Source organism: Giraffa tippelskirchi, chromosome 1 (assembly GCF_054371585.1).
Source record: "Giraffa tippelskirchi isolate mGirTip1 chromosome 1, T2T-mGirTip1v1.2.pri, whole genome shotgun sequence".
Classification (NCBI taxonomy): Eukaryota; Metazoa; Chordata; class Mammalia; order Artiodactyla; family Giraffidae; genus Giraffa; species Giraffa tippelskirchi.
Genome location: NC_137275.1, coordinates 193,028,327 through 193,044,044, shown reverse-complemented (window position 1 = coordinate 193,044,044; position 15,718 = coordinate 193,028,327). Strand labels below are relative to the sequence as shown.

Below are 15,718 nucleotides of genomic sequence, written 5' to 3'. Positions count from 1 at the left end.
GGTGGAAAAGTCTCCTTGACTGACATTTCCACCTCCTCCTCTACAAGAAGGGTATTCTACATCCTCTGTTTGTTCTGGTTTCCCTGCCCTGAAATAAGTATGTTTGACTGTCAGTGGTGCGCTCATGCATCCATAAAGGCACACTGTCCGGTCTATAATAATCACTTAATACATATTAAATTGAGCTAACCTAGTGAGTTAAATTGGCATAAGTTAAATATGCTGACCAGCTAGATAACAGACCATTCATTACTCAGCCAACTCTCATTTAGGATCTCACAGAATCACGGGGGGTTTTCCTGGTGGCTCAGTGGTAAAGAATCACCTGCAGGAGATATGCATTCAATCTCTGGGTCGGGAAGATACCCTGGAGAAGGAAATGGCAACCTGCTCCAGTATTCTTGCCTGTGAAAGCCTATGGATAGTGGAGCCTGGTGGGCTACAGTCCATGGAGTTCATGGAGTTGGACACAACTTAGCGAGCACAAGCAAAATCATAGGTATTTGAAAGATAATCTAGTTCTAGCTCATATTTTGTGTTCTATGGAGAATTTAATTTGAAGGAAGGTTTCTCTAAACATAGAACAACATGAAAGCCACTTATTCTGGACAAACTATTTTCTGATGAATAAACAAGATTTTTTAATATAAAATCTAGGTAGTCTGATTTCTTTTGAAAGATTAAAAGACCCAGCAATATGGTTTCAGTTCTCATTCTTGAAAAGTGTCAATCTTCTTGGAACCCCTGCCACAGTCCTCACCACTCCCTGATGCAGAAGTGAACTATCAAGAGCAGTACTAAACCCCCCAAATGCTGACTCTGGCGCCATAGAAATACACCTGGCTTCTTCCTTCGTGTTATATGACTATCACTGAAGGCTATTGAACTTGAGGCTCCAGAGATTTGCAGTAGATGGGTTTCTATGAAGTATTGGGGGGGATATTGTTTACAAATTAAACTCTTTCTGAAATGCATATACTCTGTTATTTAGAGGAATCAATTGTAACTGTAAACTAACTCTTCATCAGATGAGCACTGCTGCTGCTGCTGCTGCTAAATCACTTCATTTTTGTCTGACTCTTTGTGACCTCATGGACTGTAGCCTACCAGGCTCCTCGATCCTTGGGATTCTCCAGGCAAGAATATTGGAGTGGGTTGCCATTTCCTTCAGGGGATCATCCTGACCCAGGGATTGAACCCTCAAATGAGCACACTTGATTGCATTTCTGTTACCTTGACAAGAGCTACAGCTCAGTTTGGCAGACAATTCTGAGAGCTCAATTTGTCCTATTAAAATTCTATAAAATTTTTTTCCTTTTATTATTTACTTTTGCACAGCGGAAGCTTGGGTTTAGTGTGATTGTTCTTCCTGTACGGTAATCTGTTTGTGTGGCTTTCTTTTCCTGCATGGATAAGGTCATAGTTCTTATACAGTTTTTGGCATGAGAATAAAATGGTTGCAAGACAAATTGGAGTCTGAGCAACAATAATTTCTGCCAGGGGCATGGTGAGCTCATTAGAGTTATAAATTCAAGCTTTTTTTTCACCATAGGAAGTTTTCCTTTTTCTACATGATTTTTAAAAACTTTTATTAGTATATCGATTTCATATAAAATTTACACATGCTTAGTGGTAAAGAGTTCAGTGATTTTTGGCTTCAGAACATTTTCATCATCCCCAAAAGTCCCTTTGTCCTCACTTGCAGTTAATCCCTTCTCCCTCCCACCCACCAAGTCCTAACAAAGCCTTGAGCTAGGAACATACTCGCGCCAGTCCTGACCTCATCACTTCCACCACCAATGCCACTGGACAAGGGTGTTGCCATCACTCCAAGTGGAGCAAACTCCCTTCCTCTGGAGCACAGCCTGCCCCCTGCCTACTAAGCTGGAGGAGCTCCAGGCAAGAATGCTTCAGACTCCCACTGTTCCTACTTAAAGATCAGCTCTCTTTTGAAGCACAAATGTTTCACAGATTATTGTTTGATGCTGTTGAGGGAAAAGGGTTTGTTGACCTCTTCACTCAGCCTTTAGCCAGAAGGCTCCCTTTTATATTGTTTTTCTGGATGATATCAATGGCCAGCTGATTGGAACTTTGTAATCTATTGCTGTCTCTTTTTATGTTACCATCTTCATCTGTTTTCTTTGCTCTGTACCACCTTCAAGATGGGCTGTAGTTAGCTATTGCAACACTAGATTTATTTACATTTAGGTCATTTCCTTGCTGTCTACCTTTTTATATCAGCCTGGTATCTCAGTTCTGTTTTTACTGGGTTTTTTCTTAATTTTGTGAAGTTACTTTCTTCTGTGTTTTTGAAAAGAGATACGCTTTTAAAATTTTTACTCGATTTTGTAATATTAATTTTTCTCTGTATTTTTACAGCAAGAATATTCTTTGGTTTGCAAATGCCCCATGTTATATAACTTTCCAAAGTACTCAACTTGAACAAAGAAGAATAGATTCCAGTCTGATATTTACCCACTGAGAGGACCCATATTCTATTTGGATTCTCTCGTCATCTACCAATGCACCATCGGAATTCCCTTTTGGGAAATATGCTAGAGGCCAACCAGATGCACACATCCCTAGCATTTAAATTTTTAATGTCTAGAAGACATTTATCCTGTTCGATATTACTTTATTGAGGTGTGACTATTTTTGTTCCCATTACCTGGTGTTCTAACTATGGTGTATGTATTACTGAAAACTTTGAATCAGCATATAGCTCATGCTTTGTTGGAAGTAGAACATCCAGTCTCCCAAGTGGATTCCTTCCTCTTTCTGCCCCCACCTACTCAGGTCTTAACCCGACAAAGTATAATTTTGATGGGCCCTTGAGCTCATGGCCAAGTTCAAATACTGGTTGTTTTAAGTTTCCCTAGGAATGAAACACTGAAGAATCCTCCAGGAAGAATTCTTTTAGGGAGGAAGATTCTCCTCAGGAACTAGGTCTCTAATACAATGGTTATTTTTTATGTCTGTGTTGCTATCTTTCAGAGACCTTTATATATGAGCTCACCAGCCATTATTTCTCAGTATGACTCATCTACATTATGGTTAGAACTAATTCCTCTCGGTGATTTAAAAACATCCTTGATATCATTGGTTTAGTTTCTACTACTATTTTGTTTTCTTACCACATTGCTATTCTAAAGTTGAAGTGGAAAATTAGCAACCTGCTACCATGTAATAAAAGTTTCCAAATACTGGCTAAACTAATGAAATGTTTCCTTGTTCAGGGGAAATGTTTTTCTATGACCCTTAATATTTTTAGTTTAAGTTCCTTAAAAATTTGCATTTTCTGCTCTACTTTGTGTACAAAGAAGTATCTTGGAGGAGTGTGTACTAGAGCAGCAAATCTCAAATTTTAATATACAGGGCATCTAAAACTTTGTGTGCACAGATCCCCTGGGGATGCTGTTAAAATGCACTCTGCTATTCTCACAAGCTCCCTGGTGATGTAGATACTACTGTTAAGAGCAATAAGGTGCTGGAAGGGCTGGCCTGATTTGGAGCCAGCTTGGATTTGGGTTACCATTCAGGAAGATACAAACAGGGAAAATCCTGAAATATCTGCATTTCCAGACTCACTGAGGGCCCAGTGTTCTATAACCTAGTGTTCTATGACCTCTCCCCCCAAAGCAGAGACTGTCACCAAGTGATTACTCTGTCAATAATGTGTGCCATTTCACATTCAAATACTCATGGCCTTTTTTTTTTTTAATCTGGGAGGAGATTGTTAGAGGAAGGAGGTGACAGCCACAGATTAGACTTATCATTTCCATGACACCAATCATACATTATTTATTTATTTATTTAAAATGTCTAAGAGTTTGAGTTTGTTGTATAGCAAGTGATGTTGTAAAAATGCAGTCTATCCTTTGAGGACCAAGAGATTATGTAGCTTCACAAAAGGATTTCTGAAAAGATTGTAATCTTCCTAGGAAAATAGCCAAGGTTGTGTTTGGAGCTATGGTTTAGAAAGTTGGCTTTGCTCTAAAAGAACTGAGCTGTGGCTGTTTTAACATTCCATAAAAGTAAATACCCTTTTGACCTGGAAGATTTAACAATCAGTAAAAATAAATGCCCTTGTCAATTTGGATGATATGTTATAGAAGTCCCCTCAAAATAGATTCCATTGTAGTTTTCTGTTTGCCAGTTTGGACATTTCCATGGTGTTGGACTTAAGTCAGAGTTGATTTTCAGGTTAAGACTGCTTTGATCCCCCTGCCTACTTGTCATCCACTATTTCCTAGACCTCTCCTCCAGCACAATTACTTCCTTATTCTAATATTTTCTTTAGAGAATCTTCTTCATGATGGACAGTTTCAGTGTATAGGTTATATATATATTTTTTAACCCGTAGGTCCTTTTTGGTTATCTGTTTTAAATATAGCAGGGTGTGCATTTCAATCCCAAAGCCCAGTTTATGGGTTATGTTGTGGCTGAGAATTACAAGGCAGTTGTATGGAAATGCCTAAAAAGTGGGTTTGGCTTCTTTCACTTAGCATCATGTTTTTAAGGTTCATCCACATTGTAGCATGGATCAGTATTTCATTCTTTTTTTTTATGGATAAGTAACTCCTTTGTTAATTGATGATACCACATTTTGTTTATCCATTCATCTGTTGATGGACATTTGTATCGTTCCCACTTCTTGTCCACTATGGACAATGTTGCTATAAGCATTTACTTATGAATTTGTGTGTGGACATATGTTTGTTTTCAGTTCTCTTGGCTAGGTACCTGGTCGTCTAATTGCTGAATCATATGAGAACTCTATATTTGATATTTCTGGGAAACTGCTAGACTCTTTCCCAAATAAGCTACATCATTTTACTGTCTCATTGCAGTTGGCCTTTCCTTTCTTTTTTCATTTAGTTATTCTTCTATAATGGGCATATGTTACTTTAATAATTAGGAAACAAGAGGGATTTTAAAAAATCTGTAAACCCCAATCTGTAGGTCCCAGGCCTGTTGCAATGGGCTTTTAATCCATTTGGGTACCAGTTTTGTCTTTAAACTGAGCAAAGACCCATTTATGCTGTATATAGAAGCTATTGTGATCAAGAGGAAACAGATTCTTTGTTGGGGGAGAGAATCTGCACCCAATCAATTTATCCAAAATGATAGACCTGTTGCAAAGAGGTGTGAGCTAAATGTTCTTCACAGGATTTCTCTGTGTGAGTTGTTAAGGTCCTATCCTAAGTGTTCTCTGTTACACCTACCTGTGAAAGTACACTAAAACCACCTCTGCTGATCAGGAAACTAAGGATAGGGAAGGGAAGAAGAGGGATGGGAATACCTGTGAGTGGAAAAAATCCATTTCAGTACACTTGGGATAGGTTGCTTTGTCTATACAACTATCTATCTATATACATCTGTCTGTATACCCGTGTTTTTGTCTGTAACTTTATCTGTTGAAATTGGCTATCAGAATTTGACTCATTCAAAGTCCAGAAGTGACTTGCTTAAATAAATACTACAACCTATATGTAAAAGTATGTTTATGAGTAGCATGGGAGAACCTAAACCAATGTAAGCATCAATTTCTTGTCTGTCACAATCATCATGTGTGATAAACTGGCGGAGCTCAATTTATGTGACTTTCAGGGCTCAGTAAGAGTTCTGTGCTGAGCTATACTGGAGCCTGAGGGTAAAAAGAAAAATCAGTAATACCGATCCTGACTTTGTTGAAGGTTTTGATGTTTTGTTCATCATGGATTTTGTTTGCACTAACTTTGATTTTTAAAAATATTGCACAAATATTATGTACCTTGATAACTGAGATTTTTGGTATTCTCTTAAATTGTGTGCCCAAGGGGAGTGCCTCATTGGCTTCACCTTAGTCTCAGCTCTGACACTGACTCTATTTAGAGTTCCTTAGATAAAGGAACTAGAAAACTGAGTGGCAATTTATTCCTGGAGAAACCAAGACATAGATTAGATTATTTGCTGTAGTCATACAGTGACCTAACTGGGGATCAGAAGAATTTATCCTCACTCCTAGTCTTGTATCAAATCATAGGTGATACTCCCTTGTTATATATTTATTGAAGTCTGATCCCTTCACCTCAATTCCAATTTCACATATTCGATTAGAAAAATGAAATATTTCTAGCTTTTTCAATATTGCCTCTCCAATTTTTTAATACTCACAAAATCAGTACAAATTTCCCAATCACTAACAATTTGATCCTCATTCCTGACCTTTCAGAATTTTCTGTACAGGAGAAGCACTCTATTTGAAAACCAACAAGGAAATTAATACTACATTGGAGTGGAATTTGGATTTTTTTCTGCACAACTCCTTCATTCCTCTCAGAGAGATTAGGGACCAAAATCTCTGAATCTTTCTTTTTAGCCTACTTCTAAGAGCTTTTCAGTTTAAAAGTAAGATAGAAGGGCCAGAGGGTTATGGAAATTTAGTGCATCGAAATGTTTGTCAAGCCCATTGGAAGAACAAACAGCACATCCTGGAGCTATTATTGGCACAGCAAATAACGAGTGACATTCAGAGTTTATGCTGTTTGCTCTCTGATACTGCTGGAACGAGTTTACGTCACACATGGGAGTTACCAAGTGGTGACTCTTCTGGGCTGACCAATAACTATTTGTTCTTCAGTTTATTATCACAATGAAATAAAACCTTTATTTTTTGTAGTTCAGATCACTGGGGAAGAAAGAAACAGACCCATGAGAAGAGAGCATCATTTTAGCCCAGCATTTTCCAAAGTTATCCCTTGAGGGTAGTTATAAAAATGGTTTCTTGGAAAAAAGAATTGGAAAATACTGCATATTAAATGCCAGTGTTGGAAATGTACATCCTCATTAGCATAGGAAGGCTCTGAGAAATCCTTCAAGGGAAAACAAAAATCTATAACATTTTGTTTAACCCGATTTTGCCTAATTTTTGTTAAAGAAACTTTTTTGTGAAACAAATGCCCCCAAACTTAGAGTCTCAAAACAATAATCATTTCCTTATTTTTCATAGTTTCTATGAGTCAGGAATTTTAGAAGGACTCACCTGGGTGGTTGTGGCTTGGAATCTTTCATGTAGTCCAGACAGGTGGTGACTGGTGCTAGAACAGCAGGTAGGAGCAGATGGGAATCACTCTTCATATCTCATTAGGGCTTCTCCTTGTGGTCTCTCAATTTAGTCTCCGTTGGGCTTCCCAACAGCATGGCTCCCTCAGGACAGTAGGATTGTTCCATGGAAGCTCAGAGTTCCAAAAAAGTATTTCAACTCAGAAGGTGAAAGCCACAGTGATATAACCTTGAATATAACCTTAGAAATTATGCAGCATTACTTTCACTGCTTTCTGTTAATTACAGGTGAGTCACAAGACCACAAGAACAGGGGAATTCAACTCCACATCTTTCTGAGAAAGTGACAAAGTTCCATAAGAGCCTGTAGACAGGAGATACTATTGCTACTATATTTGGAAAATACAGAACCCTGTTTTTCCTATGGTATCTATTCAATGTTGATTCCATGAAACATACTTTGTGAATTTGCTTTAAGCAGTTATCACCAGAGCTGCTTTTGGTGGAAGCAGAAGTAGAAAGACAGACTGACTGGTCAAAAACATCTGTCTTCACAAATTCTGGAGATACCCAGACATGCAAGTCACAAAAGAATTATTTGGCATGACTGTACTAAAAGGTGCCATTAGTTAAAATCCCATGTGGATGTACCCACTTAGGTATTTAGATTTCATGACTCAGAAAAGGTTAATACTCTAACCTTCTTCATCGGGGCCAGTGACTGAATCAGGTTGTATGGAATCTCTTGGCACTTAGATTCTAGACTGCAGTAGGTTCACAAGTGATCTACTATAATCCATAATGGCCCTGGAAAATATTCTGCAAGTAAGGTGGGTCTTTAACAAACTGAATATCTTTGAGAAACATACCAATAAGCTACTGGTGTTTTAGAGAGACATACAAATAAGCTACTGGTGTTTCCTGAACCTCCTAACCCTCAAATTCTTGTCCCAGGGTCTACTTATGAGGCAACCCAAACTATGACATACCATTGTTAGGAGTGGAAAAGTATTGATACTTAAACATTTGAAATATTGTGTATGGAATTGCATCAATACCAATAGCCCAGAGAAAATCAGTTGAATTTTGCAAACAGAATGGGGATAAAGATTATGAAATGCATTGTTAGAGAAATGGAAGGATCTTGTTGGATTGAAAAGCAATAATTTACTCAAGAGAGCTAGCTTGAGAACAGTATCCCCCAGCTGGAGGTGACTCCCAAAACATCAGGTACTAGATTTTCAACATTTGAAAGTTGGGGGCTTAGATAAAATCTTAGTCATCACACTAAAACCATCTCCTCAGAAATGGAGGGCTTGGTGATATGTCTCTCAAAACTTGGCTACCCTGTCTCATAAATATTTTTTCCCATCTCAGATGTTCTTCATACAAGCTTGTTTTCAGGCTAAGCCTAGTCTAAGGAAGAGTCACACATTCTAAAAATAATGAACAAGCTTCCACTTAATATCTCACTCATGTGAATTATAGGCTTAAATGAGAAAAGGGTACCTCTTTTAGGAATAAATACTCCAGAATGATAACAATGTTTGTAAAGCAAGAGCCGTTAAATCTTAATTGACTTTAAGTCAAAGTACTTAAAATTCATTCCCACATTTAGTGATAAATTTGTATTGATTTTATCCAGAGTCCTCTTGGCCCCAAAGACACTATTTGAAAGTCATCTGACATGAGTTAAGAGTATATAGTCGATGACATACACAATAACTTGATTTTTTTTCTTTGTTTTTATTTAAAGGCAACTGATCTATGTAGGGATAAAACCCATTGATTTTGCTGAAATTATGATTAATAAATTACTAGGGTATGAGTTTGAGAATAAAATAATATGGAATAAAAACTACTATATTGAAGCTGTCATTATTTTTCAAGAGTTTCAGAATTGCTAAGATATTTCATAATGAAAATATTTTGTCTTTATATAAATAACCACTTCAGTATTCTTGCCTTGAGAACCCCATGAACAGTATGAGGCAAAAAGATACAACACTGAAAGATGACCTCCCCAGGTCGGTAAGTACCCAACATGCTACTGGAGAACAGTGGAGAAAAAACTCCAAAAAGAATGAAGAGACGGAGCCAAAGCAAAAGCAACACCCAGTTGTGGATGTGACTGGTGGTGGAAGTAAAGTCCGATACTATAAAGAACAATATTGCATAGGAACCTGGAATGTTAGGTCCATGAATCAAGGTAAGTTGGAAGTGGTCAAACAGGAGATGGCAAGAGTGAACATTGACATTTTAGGAATCAGTGAATTAAAATGGACTGGAATGGGTGACTTTAACTCAGATGACCATTATATCTAGTATTTAGAAATGGAGTAGCCCTAATAGTAAACAAAAGAGTCCAAAATGCAGTACTTGGATGCAATCTAAAAAAACCAGAATGATCTCTGTTTGTTTCCAAGGCAAACCATTCAATATCACAGTAATTCAGGTCTGTGCCCCAACCAGTAATGCTGAAGAAGCTGAAGTTGAACGGTTCTATGAAGACCTAAAAGACCTTCTAGAAGTAACACCCAAAAAAGATATCCTTTTCATTATAGGGGACTGGGATGGATACCTGGAGTAACAGCAAATTTAGCCTTGGAGTACAGAGTGAAGCAGGTCTAAGGCTAACAGTTTTGCCAAGAGAACGCACTTGTCATAGCAAACACCCTCTTCCAACAATACAAGAGAAGACTCTACACATGGACATCACCAGATGGTCAATACCAAAATGAGACTGATTATATTCTTTGCAGCCAAAGATGGAGAAGCTCTCTACAATCAGCAAAAACAAGACCGGAGGCTGACTGTGGCTCAGATCATGAATTCCTTATTGCCAAATTCGGACTCACATTCAAGAAAGTAGGGAAAACCACTAGACCATTCAGGTGTGACCTAAATCAAATCCCTTACGTGTCTAACTCTTTGCGACCCCATGGACTGTGGCACGCCAGGCTTCCCTGTCTATCAGCAACTCCTGGAGTTTGCTCAAACTCATGTCCATCAAGTTGGTGATGTCATCCAACCATCTCATCCTCTGTCGTCTCCTTCTCCTCCTGCCTTCAATCTTTCCCAGCATCAGGGTCTTTTTCAATGAGTCAGCTCTTCGCATCAGGTGGCCAAAGTATTGGAGTCTTAGCTTCAACATCAGTCCTTCCAATGAACATTCAGGACTCATTTCCTTTAGGATGGACTGGTTGGATCTCCTTGCAGTCCAAGGGACTCTCAAGAGTCTTCTCCAACACCACAGTTCAAAAGCATCAATTCTTTGGCGCTCAGCTTTCTTTATGGTCCAACTCTTAAGCACTCTATTTTTTGGCCCTGTTCTTTGAGTTTGGGGACAGTGAATAGGAGCAAATAGCAACTCATCTAAGAAATATTGGGATATACTATCCACCACAAGCAGGTTTGGTTCTGGCTGAAACGTACAAAAAAAACTAGGGAAATCACCTCTAAATTTGTTTCCGTGAGTCAGTGGCTCCCGCAGACTTTGGGGTATGCATCTCAGTAGACTTGCCACGTTTTCCACATCCTTGCTGTTATTAATAGTATCCTGTTTCACGCTCCCAGACAAAGGGTCACCTGTAAAAGTGGTCACACCCCCAGATCAGGACACACTGTAACTAACTCTCACCAGCAGTGCCTTGGAAATGAAGTTTCTTTTTGTTCCAATCTATCATTTCACTTTTGTTTCTGCCTTTTCTTTCTCCACTCTTCCTGCCAGCACATTAACAACACTTCTATTCACATGGCTAGAATTATTCTACTCGGGCACTCACTCTCCCAATCTCATTATTCTCTGAGACTTTTTCTCACCCCACTCCTGCTTTTCCTTTCCCAGCTTGCTCTAACAGAAAGATAAATAAATTCTCGACTAGGGGACTCTTAACCTGGGGTCTCTGGATAGAACTGAAGGGGTTTTGAACTCCGATGGGGAAAAAAATCGTTTATTTTCATCTCTACCCTACAGTTCATTTAGCATCTCCTTTTACTATGACTCTAGGCAACTAATCATGTATTAGCAAAATGTGTGATTTGATCACCAACAGAAATCATATTTATTTTCATTTCACATTAAAATCATTGCAGAATCTCAAAATATAATTTATGTCTGTCACCACTTCAAAACTATGTTAGTTACTGTACCAGGTGGCTAGATCATATTACATACACTATTAATAAACAAATATGTTAGATCACAAACTTTTTCAAATTTTGATTACTGTATTTCAATATAATTGGTTTCCTTTGCAATCCTACATATTATAATTTATTCATTTGCAAACATTATTCAGGCACAGGTTCATATAGGCTGTCAGAGGTATGCAAGGCAAAAAAAAGGGCTAAACCCTTCTGTGAACAAATAGACAGGGCTGAGAATCCATGCATGATTCTTTGAAGTCTGAGGAAAGCCCCAGTTATCATTTAAAATAAAAACATAGTATATCAAAACAAAATTAATTTGGTAATCTTTAACTAGAACACCATTGTGCATAACACTTTTGGTGCTGATGGTGAACAAGGAATGTCTGATTCGATTCAGTTCAGTTCAGTTCAGTCGCTCAGTCATGTCCAACTCTTTGTGACCCCATGAGCCGCAGCATGCCAGGCCTCCAGGTCCATCACCAACTCCCGGAGTTTACCCAAACTCATGTCCATTGAGTTGGTGATGCCATCCAACCATCTCATCCTCTGTTGTCCCCTTCTCCTGCCCTCAATCTTTCCCAGCATCAGGGTCTTTTCAAATGAGTCAGCTTTTCGCATCAGGTGGCCAAAGTATTGGAGTTTCAGCTTCAACCTCAGACCTTCCAGTGAACACCCAGGACTGATCTTTAGGATGGATTGGTTGGATCTCCTTTTTGGTGCTGATTGTGAACAGAGAATGTCTGGTAGTATTGGTTATTTGAATTGTAAAAAGCTAAGAGCTGCCATCCAGGTGAGTAGGCAGCCACTGGGAGTCCTCCCAGGGAAAATGCGGAGCTGTAGGTATAATGCTTCCAGTCTTTAGCACTAATGAAGCTGGGATAGGAGTAGAAATCAAGTTGAGGCTCTTGGTCAATATTATTTCATATAATTCAGTTTTAACTCAGCCTCTCAAAACTTTTAGGTTCTAATGGTAGAAAATTTCTATTGCCTGGGATGACAAGCTTCTAGCCTAGAAAGATTTATTTCTCTGTTCCTTTTTTACATCAAACGACAGTCGCTCCTGTTATGTGTGGAAACAATAAAAGCAAGCATGAACTGGTAAGTCAGTAAGGCCACCATTATGGAGAATGTGTTCAAGATGGTCCAGATTCTAGGGGTTTGGTGAATCCAGTTCAGCTCAGATAAAAGTAATAGAGTGACATATCCAACTGATAATATCCTCCAGCTATTTATTTCAAATGAATGACCTTTTAATAAAAAAAAGAACACTTACATCCAAGTATCTAATTTAGAATTCTTAGTTTTCACCAACTGGCTTCGTCAAAGGTGGGCAAACCAGGATCTCTCACCTCCATCACTCTAGTACAAAGCTCTGGTGTGGATTGAAGGACAGACCAGACTTAGGTTTTGGTTGCATTTTCCCATCATTTTGTAATGAAAAGTTTAAAATATGTTTAAAAATTAAAGGAATTGTATAGTTAACATCTGTATTCACCGCCTTGGCTTTATATTTGGGTGATAGTATATTTACTTTACCACAGTTCTATCAATCCATTCATCTACCTGCCCATCAATCCATCTTCATTTTCTTTGAGTTCATTTTCAAAGTTATGGACACCTGGTATACTTCACTCCTAAATGCTTCAACATGTATATCATTACAATTCCTTTTTTCTTTTTGAGGTAAAATGTATATATAATGAAACACACATATTGTAAGTGTACCATTTATGGAGTTTTGACAAATGCATACACCTGTGTTACCCATCCCATCCAGATGCAAACATTCCCACCATCCCAGAAAGTTGCCCCATGCCACCTTCCCACTCAGTCCCCACACTACTATCCCCTAGAGCTAACCATTCATCTGGATTTTTCCACTATAAATTGGCCTTGCCTTGTTCATAAATAGCATTTTTTTAAGCTACAAATCAATACATATTTATTTAAGGGCATTTTAACACATTTATAGAAATACTGGAGATTATAAAAAGTATAAAACATTTTGTAGTCATCATTTTCATTTAAGCATTTTCTCAATTAATTAAAAACTCTTCAGGAAAATAATTTTTAATGGCTACGTCATCTGGCTGTTTGAATGAGCTCCATGATAATCCTATCATGGTAATGCAGTTATCTCCTCTGTTGTCAGGAGGAAAGTGTGGCAGGTTCAGTAAGCAGGCCTAAAAGAAGATGAGTTGATTGAACAGAGACATACTGAGTAGTTTTAATTGCTCTCCTCGTGTTTTTATTCCTTCTTTGCTGAGCTGTTTATATCTCAGCTGTTGGCCTCTGTGTTGATTTCTCTTAACCCCTAGTACTCTTAGTAAAAATCTTCTGATCATGCCCTATTCTAAAGGGATTCAGAAGCATTTCTAATGAAGGCTCACTTGGTTTTAATCCACCCAGGAGCTGACTGAGACAAGCAGCAGTGGCTGTGGGCTTAGGGGAGACAAGGTCCAGCTCCATGCAGGGGCCCTTTGCAGCAGATTGACAGCAGTGGATCTAAGTTGGTCTGGGGCCACAGATGTGGGCATGATAGCACTCATACAAGGAGTTTCAAGGTAATTTACCAAAAGTTGCCCTGCCATTTCCCCATTAATTAATTGACAATATATTTTTAAAATAAAACTTTTCTTGTTCCTGTTACATGCAAGCCACTGTTCTAAATATTATATCTGCATTATATTAATCCCTAGAACATCTCTATGAGGCTCAGTTCAGTGCAGTTGCTCAGTCACGTCCGACTCTTTCTGACCCCATGGACTGCAGCACGCCAGGCTTCCCTGTCCATCACCAACTCCCGGAGCCTACTCAAACTCATGTCCATCGTGTCGGTGATGCCATCCAACCATCTCATCCTCTGTTGTCCCCTTCTCCCGCCTTCAATTGTCTCCAGCATCAGGGTCTTTTTCAAAGAGTCAGCTCTTCGCATCAGGTGGCCAAAGTATTGGAGTTTCAGCTTCAGCATCAGTTCTTCCAATGAATATTCAGGATTGATTTCCTTTAGGATGGACTGGTTGGATCTCCTTGCAGTCCAAGGGACTCTCAAGAGTGTTCTCCACAGTGCTTTTGAACCACAGTTCAAAAGCATACATTTTTCAGCACTCAGCTTTCTTTATAGTCCAACTCTCACATCCATACATGACTACTGGAAAAACCATAGCTTTGACTAGACAGACCTTTGTTGGTAAAGTAATGTCTCTGCTTTTTAATATGCTGTCTAGATTGGTCATAACTTTTCTTCCAAGGAGTAAGCATCTTTTAATTTCATGGCGCAGTCATAATCTGCAGTGATTTTGGAGTCCAAAAATATTAAGTCTCTCACTCTTTCCATTGTTTCCCCATCTACTTGCCATGAAGTGATAGGTATTATTATTTTCCTCATTTTGCTGAGGAGGAAAGCCTAGACTCAGTTGCTGCTGCTGCTGCTGCTAAGTCACTTTAGTCGTGTCCGACTCTGTGCGACCCCATAGAAGGCAGCCCACCAGGCTCTGCTGTCCCTGGGATTCTCCAGGCAAGAATACTGGAGTGGGTTGCCATTTCCTTCTCCAGTGCATGAAAGGGAAAAGTGAAAGTGAAGTTGCTCAGTCGTGTCTGACTCTTAGCGACCCCATGGACTGTAGCCTACCAGGCTCCTCTGTCCATGGGATTTTCCAGGCAAGAGTACTGGAGTGGGGTGCCATAGCCTTCTCCGCTAGACTCAGTGAGGTTAAGTAACTTGCTTAACTTCACACATGTAGTAAGTAGTAGTTTGAACTGGAACCTAAACAAGGGGATTCAGATTCTGACTACCCTCTGCCTCATATCTGTTTCTTACAGAAATAAAACATGAGGATGGTTCCTTCAGGATTTAATGCTTGGCTCTAAGCATGCCATCCATGATTTCTGTAGGCTCGGCCTGGGTAGGCTCAGTTCACAACCAGGAGCACCAGGTTTCCAGATGCACCAGAGTCCAGAGCAGGGATCAAACACTTTGTCTCTCAAGTGCCAGGCAGTTTGTATTTCAGGCTTTGCAGGCCATACAGTCTGTCATAACTGCTTAACTCTGCCTTTGTAGCTTCCCTAGATGGTATGTAAATAAACTAACATAGTCATGTTCCAGTAACACTTTGTTTACACAATCAGATGGCGACTGCATTTGGCTGATGGGCCATAATTTGCTAACTCCTAGTTTTGAGAAGTGCTTAAAATACTATGGGTAACAACTTCTTTGAGACTCAAATGAAAGTAATTGATTCCTTACTCATAAATGAGCCACATAAGCACATGCATAACAGCTTTTGCATATATTGATATGTAGGTCAATATTTACAAGTGTGTGTGTGAAAGTCACTCAGTCGTGTCCAACTATTTGATATACATATGTATATATTTAAATGGTATGATGTTTTTCCCTGTACTGATATGTGGCCTTGAAAATTTTTTTCTTTTTCTGATTTGCAGAAAAATCAGAATACAAAATAATCTTTGCAAGTACTTTACCTTATAAATAGTTTTCATGAGAAAATTAATTATATCC

At 38.8% G+C, this 15,718-nt stretch overlaps 1 protein-coding gene across 2 annotated transcripts in view; it reads left to right on the top strand.

The window, feature by feature from the left end:
- LOC145517664 (uncharacterized) overlaps positions 1-15,718 on the top strand; it is a 63,053-nt gene that overhangs the window by 32,887 nt on the left and 14,448 nt on the right. Inside the window, exon 1 of one of the 2 annotated variants that reach the window (XR_014062261.1) lies at positions 10,552-13,760. The exons of the other annotated variant lie outside the window; for it this stretch is intronic. The gene's annotated coding sequence lies outside the window, so the exon portion shown is untranslated. Of the gene's footprint in view, positions 1-10,551; positions 13,761-15,718 lie in introns of those variants that run through there. 2 annotated transcript variants of the gene reach the window in all.